The following is a 10696-nucleotide window of genomic DNA, read 5'->3' as shown; positions in this document are numbered from 1 at the left end:
AAGTCAAAATAAATTAAACACTACATGCACACAAAATAGTGTAATTTATATTTCCCTTTTATTGTTTTTTTCATTTAAAAATTAAGGTTTTCCTAGAAGAAGTTCGTTAACATTTTGCTGATAAGTGAAGATTCTCAGGAGAAACAGAAAAACAGGAGACCACACAGGACTGTGTGAACTTTGTGTGTACATTTGTTTGAAATATTAACGAAATACTGTGTCAACACAAATTTGATTTTCCCAGAAAAAACAGGATAAAAAGGAAAAACTGAAGATCTCTCAGATATTGTATCCCTTACTATTTGCTCCCCATTTTATTGCTTAATAAGCTCAAGGTTTAGTGTACTTGAACTGTAAGAAATAGAATCAATTTCAATTACAATTCCATACAATTGTATTTTATCTTCAATAGAACACAGAAAAACATCAAATGTTTGAACTGAGTAATCATGCCATTTTACATTCGCCTGCTATGAAGCCATGCTGCTGGGATAAATGCAGTATGTGGTTTAGCATCATCATGCTGACACATGAAGGCCTTCCCTAAAAAGGATGTCTGGATCAGAGCATTTCCTGCTCTATAACCTGTACATACTGTTTAACATGTACGCCTTTTCAGATGTGAAAGCTGCTATGGCATTAGGCACTAATGCAGCACCATACCATCAGAGATGCTGTTTTTAGACTGAATCATCTTACTAACCTGTTATCAACTAATCATGTGTAAAATGTTCCAACAGTTCTTTCTTTCTTAGTATTACTTTCTGTTCCAGGGTTCTGTTGCCCCCATCGCAACATTTTTGAGATGTTACGGCAAAAAAGAAAAGAAAAGAAGAAGTTCCAGACATAGTAATTATGCAAAATATAATGTGATTCTCAGACATGTTTTAAAAATACATGAGAATCCTACAAACTGTGGGCCGGTATGCTACTGGAGCACCTGCAGGAAATCCATTTAACATCTGAAAAGTCAGATGTCCTGAGATATGCATAACAACAAATTACCTCTGAGGCAATAACAGAGTGACCAAATTACTGAGAAGAGAGAAAACAGCTGTTTAGGTCAGTTCTGTTTATGTCATGTATTTTTAAGGGACAAAGTCCACGCAAATATTGACTGGTCTGAAAGTTTGAGGATGATAAGCTGTAAACAGAGACCTGTTCCTGTAAATGTCTAATCAAATAAAGAACACGCCAGGTGAACGCTGTTTTCTATTTTTCATGCTATGAGGAGTGTTAAAAAGATGAATCAGACAGAAATGCATTTGCAAGTAGAAGTTTGAGAACACATCGTCTAAATAAAAATTATGTAAACAGAATGTGACTGAAAAAAAAATCAAAGCAAAAGAGTTCTACTGTCTAATGTTTTCATTAGAACCATACATCACTTTCTCTTAACCACCACAGAAGAGAAGAGCTCCTTTCTACACTCAAGCTAAAGCTTTAATAACAACGAGCACCACAATTCGGATAATTTTCTTCGACTTCTCTGGCCCCGATAACATGATCCAGTCCAGGATGCTGAGGGAGAAGCTGGAAGACATGCAGGTGGAGGATACACAGGTCCAGTGGATCAGTGACTTCCTGACAGGCAGACCACTGTTTGTGAGACTGCAGCAACTGAGCACCCTGTTCTGTCCCCTTTCCTCTTCACCATCTGTGACTGTCTCCTCCAGAAATTCTCTGATGACATGGCCAACTCGAGACCGCTTCCTCTCATCTCATGGTACAGAGTGTACACAGTCCTTATCAGACCTAATAAGGTTAAGATATTTTATCAACATATAAATGATTATATATCTCCAAGCATAAATAATTATATGTTTCTAAGCACAAATGACAACCTAAAAAATATCAATTCTAACAATTACAAGTGCTTTTTCTGATGAAGACTTTTTAAAACTGTGAACAGCAGCTAAGTCAATAAGGATCTGTGACTCCTGTGTCCAAAAGTCCTCAGCAGTGGAAACACCACAGTTCAAAGTGCAAACCTTTTTCTCTGCAGTCCTCAAGATGCTCTCAGCTGTTTAGCTTTAGGTAGAGCAGAAAAGTTTTACATAGTTCAATACCACTGAATGTTACATAAGACCCTGAAAACAAGGTGACAGTTGCTTCCCAAGCAAAAACCTCTGCATGTGCTCAGAGACCCTAAATCACAACAAATAAGACAATAATAAGACCAAACATATAAGTGACATAAGAGGCTAGGGAAAGAGCAAGCATGAAGTGAGATGCTGTTTGTGTGTGTACGTGTGTGCACACTTGTTCAAGGTCCCTCTCGTTATGTACCAGTGTGATAAAGTCCTGAATGCAGCCTTCAGTTCTATCTGAGCCTTAAAGAACATACACTCAGCAGCAGAATAGAATCACATATAACTACATTTATACATTTTCTAAATTACCAATTATTACATGCACATTCCTGCAACAATGTGATACAAAATGTGAACTACAGTTGGTGGTTTTAGCATGGAATGGCATAACAAGCAGGCTAGTTTCCAGATTAGGGCATAAGTTAAGTCCTGATTTAACTCAGTAAAAAGTGAATCACATTTGAAGCAGAAAACCCGGGGTTAACCCTGAAGTTACCTGGATATGACAAAATCTCCTCTTATACTAGAGGCCTCTGTTGTCAGGGGTGGAACACTTCAAAAAGACTCTGAATGACTTGGACATTAGGACAGACGCCATAACCACTGAAGAAACTGCAGCCGTGATCAAACTCCTTGAGAATGGCAATGCATTGGGCATGTACATGGTGTCTGCAGAAATGCTGAAGCACATCAGTGCCCCGTCAGCTTATGTTGGTCATCGGCACAAGTGCAAGAAGATTGGCTAAGAGGAGTTACAGTAAAGCTCCCCAAGAAAGGCAACCTGGCGGACTGCAACAACTGAGGAATCACACTATAGCCGAAGACTTCATAAGGCCCTGGACCAGAAATTCCGGGAAGAACAAGCCGGATTCTGCAGTGGCTGGTTGTGCACAGAGCAGAATTTAATCCTGTTCACAATCACCGAACAGACTTTGGAATACCAGCAGCATCTCTCGATTAATTTTGTCGATTTCACATAGACATTTGATAGCGTCATATGGCATCCCTGAACAGTTCATCAAAATATTCTGAACCCTCTACCTTCGATCCAGTTGCTGCGTCCTCACAGAGGATCGCTACATCACCACTGAGACCGATATGAGGAAAGGGTGCATTCTATAAAATAAAATAAAAATATTACTGCATTGTGGTTTAGGTAAAAAAAAAAGAGAAATTAATTCACTTAAATGCGCATTCATGTGAAAATAAATACACTTCCAGACCAAAGCCAAAATTTCCTTTCATGTACAATAGTAAATGGAACAATGCTGCCATCTACTGGGCAAAACTTAATAAGCAGTACTTCTTAAACAGAATTAGCCTGCAGCACAAAATACACATACCTGCAATAACATGGGACATGAGTAACCATGGGTTTCCAGCAACAGGATCCCGCCCAACTATCAAGAGAAATTTCAAATTATTAGACTCGACAGTCTCCTCTAGCTGTTAGCTGCTAGCTCAGCGTGTCCATTTTTCCTACCGTCTAACCCATTAATTGCGAAACAAGATCATAAAACTGAAATCTACTCAGATGCTACTGTATGGGCAGTTCATGCTGTTAATGCTGTCATGTTAACCTCAATGGGGATCTTCAAATATGTTTTAAACTCATGTTCAGTCAGGGCGGACTGAGGAAGAACTTACCACAGCAAAAGCTTCATTGCTACTAAAGGGATAAGCTTAGGGAAAGCCCGTTTACCAGTAGCAGACTTCCACTGCGGATTTTCAAAATAAAAGTTTTAAAATCAAATCTTTCAAAATAAACCCATGGTTGCGATCCCAAGTTTAACAGGAATTTAACCACAACAAAACCATGTTCATTATTTTACATCGTTACACATACTTTCACTTACCTAACATTAACCGACTTCGTCCCTTCCTTACTCCCCGTGCTGCTGCCATCCTTGTCTATAGTCTTATTACTTCCCAGATCAATTATTGCAACTCCCTCTTATTTGGTCTCCCCAATAAGTCCCTCCATAAACTTCAACTTCTTCTTTCTGCAGCTCAGGTCATAACTCATACTCCATTAAGAGACCATATTACCCCAATTCTTCAACAGCTTCACTGGTTGCCCATAGAAGCTCAGATAAACTTTAAATATTAAATTCTCACGTTTAAGTGCATCCATAACCTTGCCCCTCCTTATCTGTGTGATCTGCTTCAAATAACCTCTGTTTCCTGCTCTCTCAGATCTTCATCTGCCACTCATCTTGTTGTTCCTTCTGCTCATCTTGTCTTTCAGTTGCTCTGCTCCTCGGCTCAGGAACTCACTTCCTCCAGTTATAAGAAATATAGATTCCGTTCCCTTATTTAAGTCACAGCTCAAAATTATTATTACTATTTATTATTACTCATTATTATTACTATTACTATCATCATCATCATTATTATTATTATTATTATTATTATTATTATTATTATTATTATTATGCAGACTTCTATGGACCAAGATGGCTTTGGGATACCTTGGCGTCCATCAACACGCCAGACGGACCTCAACTTCGCAGATGGCATTGTTTTGTTGGCTGACGTCTGGAAAAACATGAAGACCATGACATGAAAACTTGGAGCAAGAGGCAGCCAAAGTGGGCTTCCGGATTAGCGGGAACCAGGCCAAGGTCATGAGAATTGGTTACGTGACGGCACAGTATCCCACAGGTAGGACAGCAATGTCTGGTGGAGGTGAACCAATTCACCACCCTGGGCAGCATCCTTGCAGGCGACAGAGATGCTGATCATTAGTCGTGTGTCAGATTGTGAAAGCGGGTGCGGTTTTCCAGTGACTCTGGCTGATCTGGTTGATCCCGAAGATCGACCGGGCTACAAAGATCCATCTGCTCAACTCCATCATTATACCTACCGCGATCTGCACTTGTGATACATGGAAAACATCAGCCAAAATCGCCAAAGACTCAATGTGGCTCAACACTCATGTCTAAGACGGATCCTCCCTGTTTCTTACTCGGACCATGTCACCAATGAAGAAGTCCACCGCCGGACTGCCACATGTCCCCTCAATGACATTGTGACTGACCGGCCTTTTGGGGGACAAACACTGTGCCAACTCCCGCACCAACTGCCCAAGATCACCATCCCATGGAACCCACCCCTTGGAAGACACAATCCAGGCCGCCCCCGTACAACATGGCGGAGGACTTTCATCGGTGAGTTACACACCTTAGACAGCCGAAGCTGATCGATTGTGCTGGCGGAGATCTGCCGCCCAATGCAAACAGCAGGACCTAAGTCTAAGTAAGTCTCTGTTGTTAGACTAACAGAACACAAACCATGTGAAACCTCTGGGGACACTAAACAGCTGCAAATTTACTGGGTTTCTTTTTACTGCTGATGTGGTATTATAAATGAGTTTGAGTAAATTAACATTTAGTATTGTCAGAGAAAATCACATTTTCTCAGATTCTAATTTCTAGGATTCTTCTAATCTGAACAGAACAATAGGACACCATATGCTAGTTAGACTCTTTAACAGTGTGTGTATGCTGTTGTTGTAATGAGAGCAGGTTGCATTACAGAGTTACATAATGAGACTCTCAGCAGTGATACTTCAGCTTCTTCCCAGCGTAACATAACTGCTGGCTTGGTAAGCTGACACCACATGCACACTGTGTGAGACTGTGTCACCAGAACTCCTGTTACTGTTGTTGGAACAGATACAAGTTACAGCAAAGGTAATGCTGCCTTCATGTCCAAAGAAAACACCAAACTTTCGACTTTTTTCAGTGAAAACTTTTTGAGTTTGTAATAAACAACATGTTTTGGAGAGGAAAATGAATTTAATACAGGACAGAGTTTGAAAGCCAATAAACATAGATTGCATGTAAATATAGTTTTTTTATGCAGAGTCTTTGAAAGCAATGGTTACAATAAAACATTACTTATCATAAAAGCTATGAATGAGTATGTTTTCATGAAAAAATAAATATAATTGACGTTATCAGTGCACCTTTTATGATTATGGCTCCTCAGCATTCAGCATTATAATTGTTTTATGACATTAGATGCGAAAAAAAAACTTCTATTGATTAAAAAAGTAGAATATAGTTAAGTGGTAACCACCAGAACCACCTCCGTATTATTTTTGATTTAAATGGTAGAAACGCAAAAGGACGACTTTTGCATTAAAACAACATGTTTTTTTGTTTATTTTTCCTTTTTTGTTTGTTTTTGCTATAATATAATGAGCTCATTTATTTTCTTTTTCTACGCATCTCTCTCTTTTAGCTTTTCTGACACGTTAATGCAACATTGATCTCCCCCACGAGCGCTTAAGTAAACCGCGCATGCGTCTCATCACCAGAATCTGCGATCGTGCAGCACTGTGGGTCCCGTTACTAAAAGGAAAATCCCAGGAAGTGTGACGGGATAAGGTGGCTGACGGACCCGGTGGGCCTGGGCGTTGTGTCAGCTGCAGACACCGGACAGCGCTGCGCTCAGACGGTTACCCACAGAGACTCCAGAGAGACTGCGCGAACTCTTGGAGCTGGCCAAGGTACGAGTCTCCGCGTCTGCTGCCGCTGGTCTCCTCCGAGGTGACAGAAAGCTGACGGTTCTGTCGGTATCTGCGACAGCCTTGATAACATCATACTTAACAGATCACACCTGTGTGTTCAAACCAGTAATATTATGTCATCACCGAGACCTGTGGCAGGGATCGATGGGACCTCTTTTATCCACTTTGGATGTCAGTGTCTTCCACTGATGTTTGAGGATGGTGGCTCAGCGCGTTCAGCACTTTTACACAATGCTGAACAAACAAAGTCTCAACTTGGCACATAAAACTTTAACAGTGAACTTTACAAGAAAATGTTATTCAACGCCGTTTCACAAGTTTTTGATGATGGTCGGAAATAATTAGGCATCCATTAGATTATTTATTTAGGTTGTAAAAGCATGTTGAAAGGATGGATATCATACTCAGATATAATTAGGAAACTGTGGCTGATTCATCATTGTATATATTAGTAAATATAAAAATGTAACTTTTGATAATTAAATTCTGTATGACTCATTTTGAAAATTGTACTGTACACTCACCTCTAAAAAGTTTTCTACAGCTCTGTTCAGAGCTTTGACATCATTGCAGAGACTGCAAAAAGAACCGCTGCTGTTTCTTTTTGAGCCATAAACCAGTGAGCTTCCCAGACAGAACTAAGCATGCATTCTGCCAGTGATGGGTCGGTCGAAATGGCTCTCAGAGCCGGATCTTTGAAGTGAACAAGGTTTTTTTTTCTTTCTCCTGCCCTCTCTTTCACTTTTTTTCGCTTCACGTTGCAAATCACCCTTGTGTTTGCGCTGAGCAGAGACTGCAAACAGAGCCTTGCGTTTGCGCCCCTCCCCCCTCTGCTCGGCGCTGAGCTGAGGGGGCGGGGCGGTAGTTACACTCGCAACAGCAGTAGCACACAACAAGAGCAGGAGGGAGAGGGAAAGAAAGAGAGCCGGGAGCAACAAGAGACAACACCGTCACATTGGAAAGGTACAGTAAAGAAAATGAGTGACACCAAGAAAAGAAGCAAAGTCTGGAGCCATTTCAATCTTATTGACAAAACAAAGGCAGAGTGTACAAGAAAAGGATATCATATAGAGCCGGCTCCACAAACAACATGCACAGGCACCTGAGAACTGTCCACCCATCAGTGCAATGGGAAGATAAAACGCAGTCAGTTGAGTGTGATATTAATATTTCTAAATGCCAACCTTTGCCTTAATTAAAGATCTGGGCGTTCTTTTCTTTTTGTCGCTTTTTTTCCATATTTTAATTTATATTTGATTGTGTTGTGGTTTGCAGTGTTTTGTGTTGTTTCACTTTAAATTTGTTTAACAGGAAAAAGCTGAAAATTTAAGTAGTTAAAAGTTAAAATGTATGAAATGTAAATAGTTGGTTTGTGTATTTTATAATTTATTTATTACATTTTATGTGGAGTATATTTACAGTGGCCCCTAGAGACAAAGCAAGTACAAACTCCAAAACGTACAAACTCCAAAACACAACGGAAGTGCTCCAGGATGCTAGGGGCCGTGTTGAGCTTTTACCTAGTGGCTACACAAGCCAGGAAGTACCAACAATTGGATTGGGTGTGTGGTAGTAACAGGTAAATGAGGGTTTTTTTTTAAAATTATTTTAATATATATATATGAGTGTTTGTGTATTAATACAAAAACAATAGACATATGAATTCGATTGTGTAATTTAAGTGATCTAGTAGCTCTGTTTTGGAAGTTTAGTTAATGCTAGAAATGTGTTTTGGAGTTTGTACATGTTTCGTCTCTAGGGGCCCCCATAAAAATTTATGTATAAACATGCATAAAGAAAACCACGTTTTTTTACATTACTAATTCCTTTTGTGCATAATTTTATGTTGTTGTTGATAATTAATTAATTAAAGCAACAAAACAACCTGAAGAGCCGGTTGGGAGCCGAAAGAGCCGGCTGTTTTTAGTGAGCCGAGCTGAAAGAGCCGGCTCTCTAAAAAGAGCCGGAAATCCCATCACTACATTCTACTGGTGGTGGTCAGAGGGCCCGGTGGCGCCAGTGTCCGCAGCCTCGCCTCTGTCAGTGCGCCCCAGGGCAGCTGTGGCTACAATGTAGCTGCCACCACCAGTGTGTGAATGGGTGAATGACTGAATGTAGTATAAAGCGCTTTGGGGTCCTTAGGGACTAGTAAAGCGCTATACAAATGCAGGCCATTCTTGATCTCCATCACACATGATACAAAAAATATAATTTGAGCAATTAACCATTCAATATTTCCTTTTTTCCTGTTTCCTTTAAATATGGATTTTTAAATATGTAACTTAGATATATTTCATGTTTATGTGTGATTGAAATTGAAATACAGCATGCAGGTGCATTGGATTGTGTGGTTTTTATTTAAATTCAGATGCGTTAGGGTTAGGGACCTGAAGGGATGGACATGATCAGCAACAACACTCAGGTTGGCTGTGATGTTTATGCTCAGTTGGTCAGTGTGCCAGTCTACTTCAACATTTGATAGGTTTTGCTTTCATAGATCAGGGCTCTAGACTACCTTTGTGCCATTGGTGCGCCTAACTTTTTTTCTTAGGTGCACCAGCACAAAAGTTAGGTGCACCCAAATTTTTCAACCACATCGCTTAACACCGCAGTTTTACATGTGCACTTTTTGGGGTGGAAATTTGCTGTCCATACAGCCAATATTGATTTGTAAATGATTAACTAACAATCTTGTCAACACAAAGTTCTTCATTGGGGCGCGACCGTGGCTCAGGGGGTTGGGAAGCTCATCTTGTAACTGGAAGGTTGCTGGTTTGATCCCCAGCTCTGTCTGTCTTGGTCTTTGTGTCCTTGGGCAAGACACTTCACTTACTGCCTACTGGTGATGGCCAGAGGGGCCGATGGCGCGATATGGCAGCCTCGCTTCTGTCAGTCTGCCCCAGAGCAGCTGTGGCTACAACTGTAGCTGCCTCCACCAGTGTGTGAATGTGAGAGTGAATGAATAGTGGCATTGTAAAGCGCTTTGAGGGTCTCAAAAAGCGCCATAAAAATACAGTCTATTATTATTTATTTGGAGCACAGTTCTACAAGAAAGATAAGTTACTGAAAAAGTGCTTAAAGTGCGTTGGCACTCTTTGGTAATATTGTAAGCAATGTTAAACTTAATCATCACATCGGCTCCTCTGACGACCTGTTTGCTGCTGCCTGCTGCTGAAAGGCCGTGGGCAGAGGGGACACTTGGGCAGTGCATTTATCACAGCATGTAATGTGTTTTCTGGATACGCTGTGCTTTTTCAGCGTTTCAGTTTAAAACGTATTAGCACCAGTCACAAATGCAGTATTGCCGGCCGCGGTCTGTCCACACCCACAGCAGTAAATGCAGTGCATCATGTTGTCAGCTTTACTGTATCTTAGCCAGGGAAACTGGTCAAGCCGCTCTCTTCCAAATGTATACACTTTCCTTCTTTTACTTTCAGTGGGCTCTGGCTCGGAGTCGATCGTATGTGGCTCATTATGTGATGCTGTCTCCGAACCAGTGTTAGACATAACCTGAGAGGTTGATGGCTGTGTGTCAGAGCCATGAATCAGGCCTTAACAAAAAAGTTATCAATCGTTCTTTTCACCTTTTCTCGTTACCCACAGCTACATCTTCTTCTGTCAGCCACTAGGGCTGGGTATCATCGCTGATTTCTATAATCCATTCACTTCAATTCAATTTTGACTCAGACAGTCAGAAATATCATCATTCTGATCATTTATCAGTACTGACGCTGTGAGACTTCATCAGAGGTGTGAGCATCACAGCAGAGGTCTTTGTGTCAAAGTAACTGTGAATAAAACAGAAAAACAAGAAGCAGATTTTCCTGTTCTGGTTTTTTATAGCAGATGACCTTAAAAATATTCTGCAGTAGAACAAAAACAAAGAAAACCATGAATCAACGTATGAACATTACCTGATGCTGCTGAAGTGAAGCAAAGTTACAGAGGTTTGATTACAGACACAGCTGAGTGTTTTGCAAATTGTCATCATTTTAAAAAGTTTACGTTTCTTCAGTATTGAACAGCAGACTGGTGCGCAATAAGCAAACAAATAATGCAGAAAACA

At 40.5% G+C, this 10696-nt stretch overlaps 1 long non-coding RNA gene across 1 annotated transcript; it reads right to left on the bottom strand.

Annotated features, from left to right (window-relative positions):
• Nucleotides 1-1987: 1987 nt before the first annotated feature.
• LOC113028729 (uncharacterized) lies at nt 1988-4393 on the bottom strand. The gene is made up of 3 exons (XR_003273264.2): nt 3741-4393; nt 3437-3493; nt 1988-3209 (listed from the first exon to the last, which is right to left on the bottom strand). It is a non-coding gene; the product is annotated as an uncharacterized LOC113028729 (long non-coding RNA).
• Between the last annotated feature and the right edge of the window lie 6303 nt (nt 4394-10696).

Source organism: Astatotilapia calliptera, chromosome 9 (assembly GCF_964374335.1).
Source record: "Astatotilapia calliptera chromosome 9, fAstCal68.1, whole genome shotgun sequence".
In the NCBI taxonomy this organism is placed as follows: domain Eukaryota; kingdom Metazoa; phylum Chordata; class Actinopteri; order Cichliformes; family Cichlidae; genus Astatotilapia; species Astatotilapia calliptera.
Note: the sequence above shows the minus strand (reverse complement) of the source record. Positions and strands in the feature narration are given on the sequence as shown.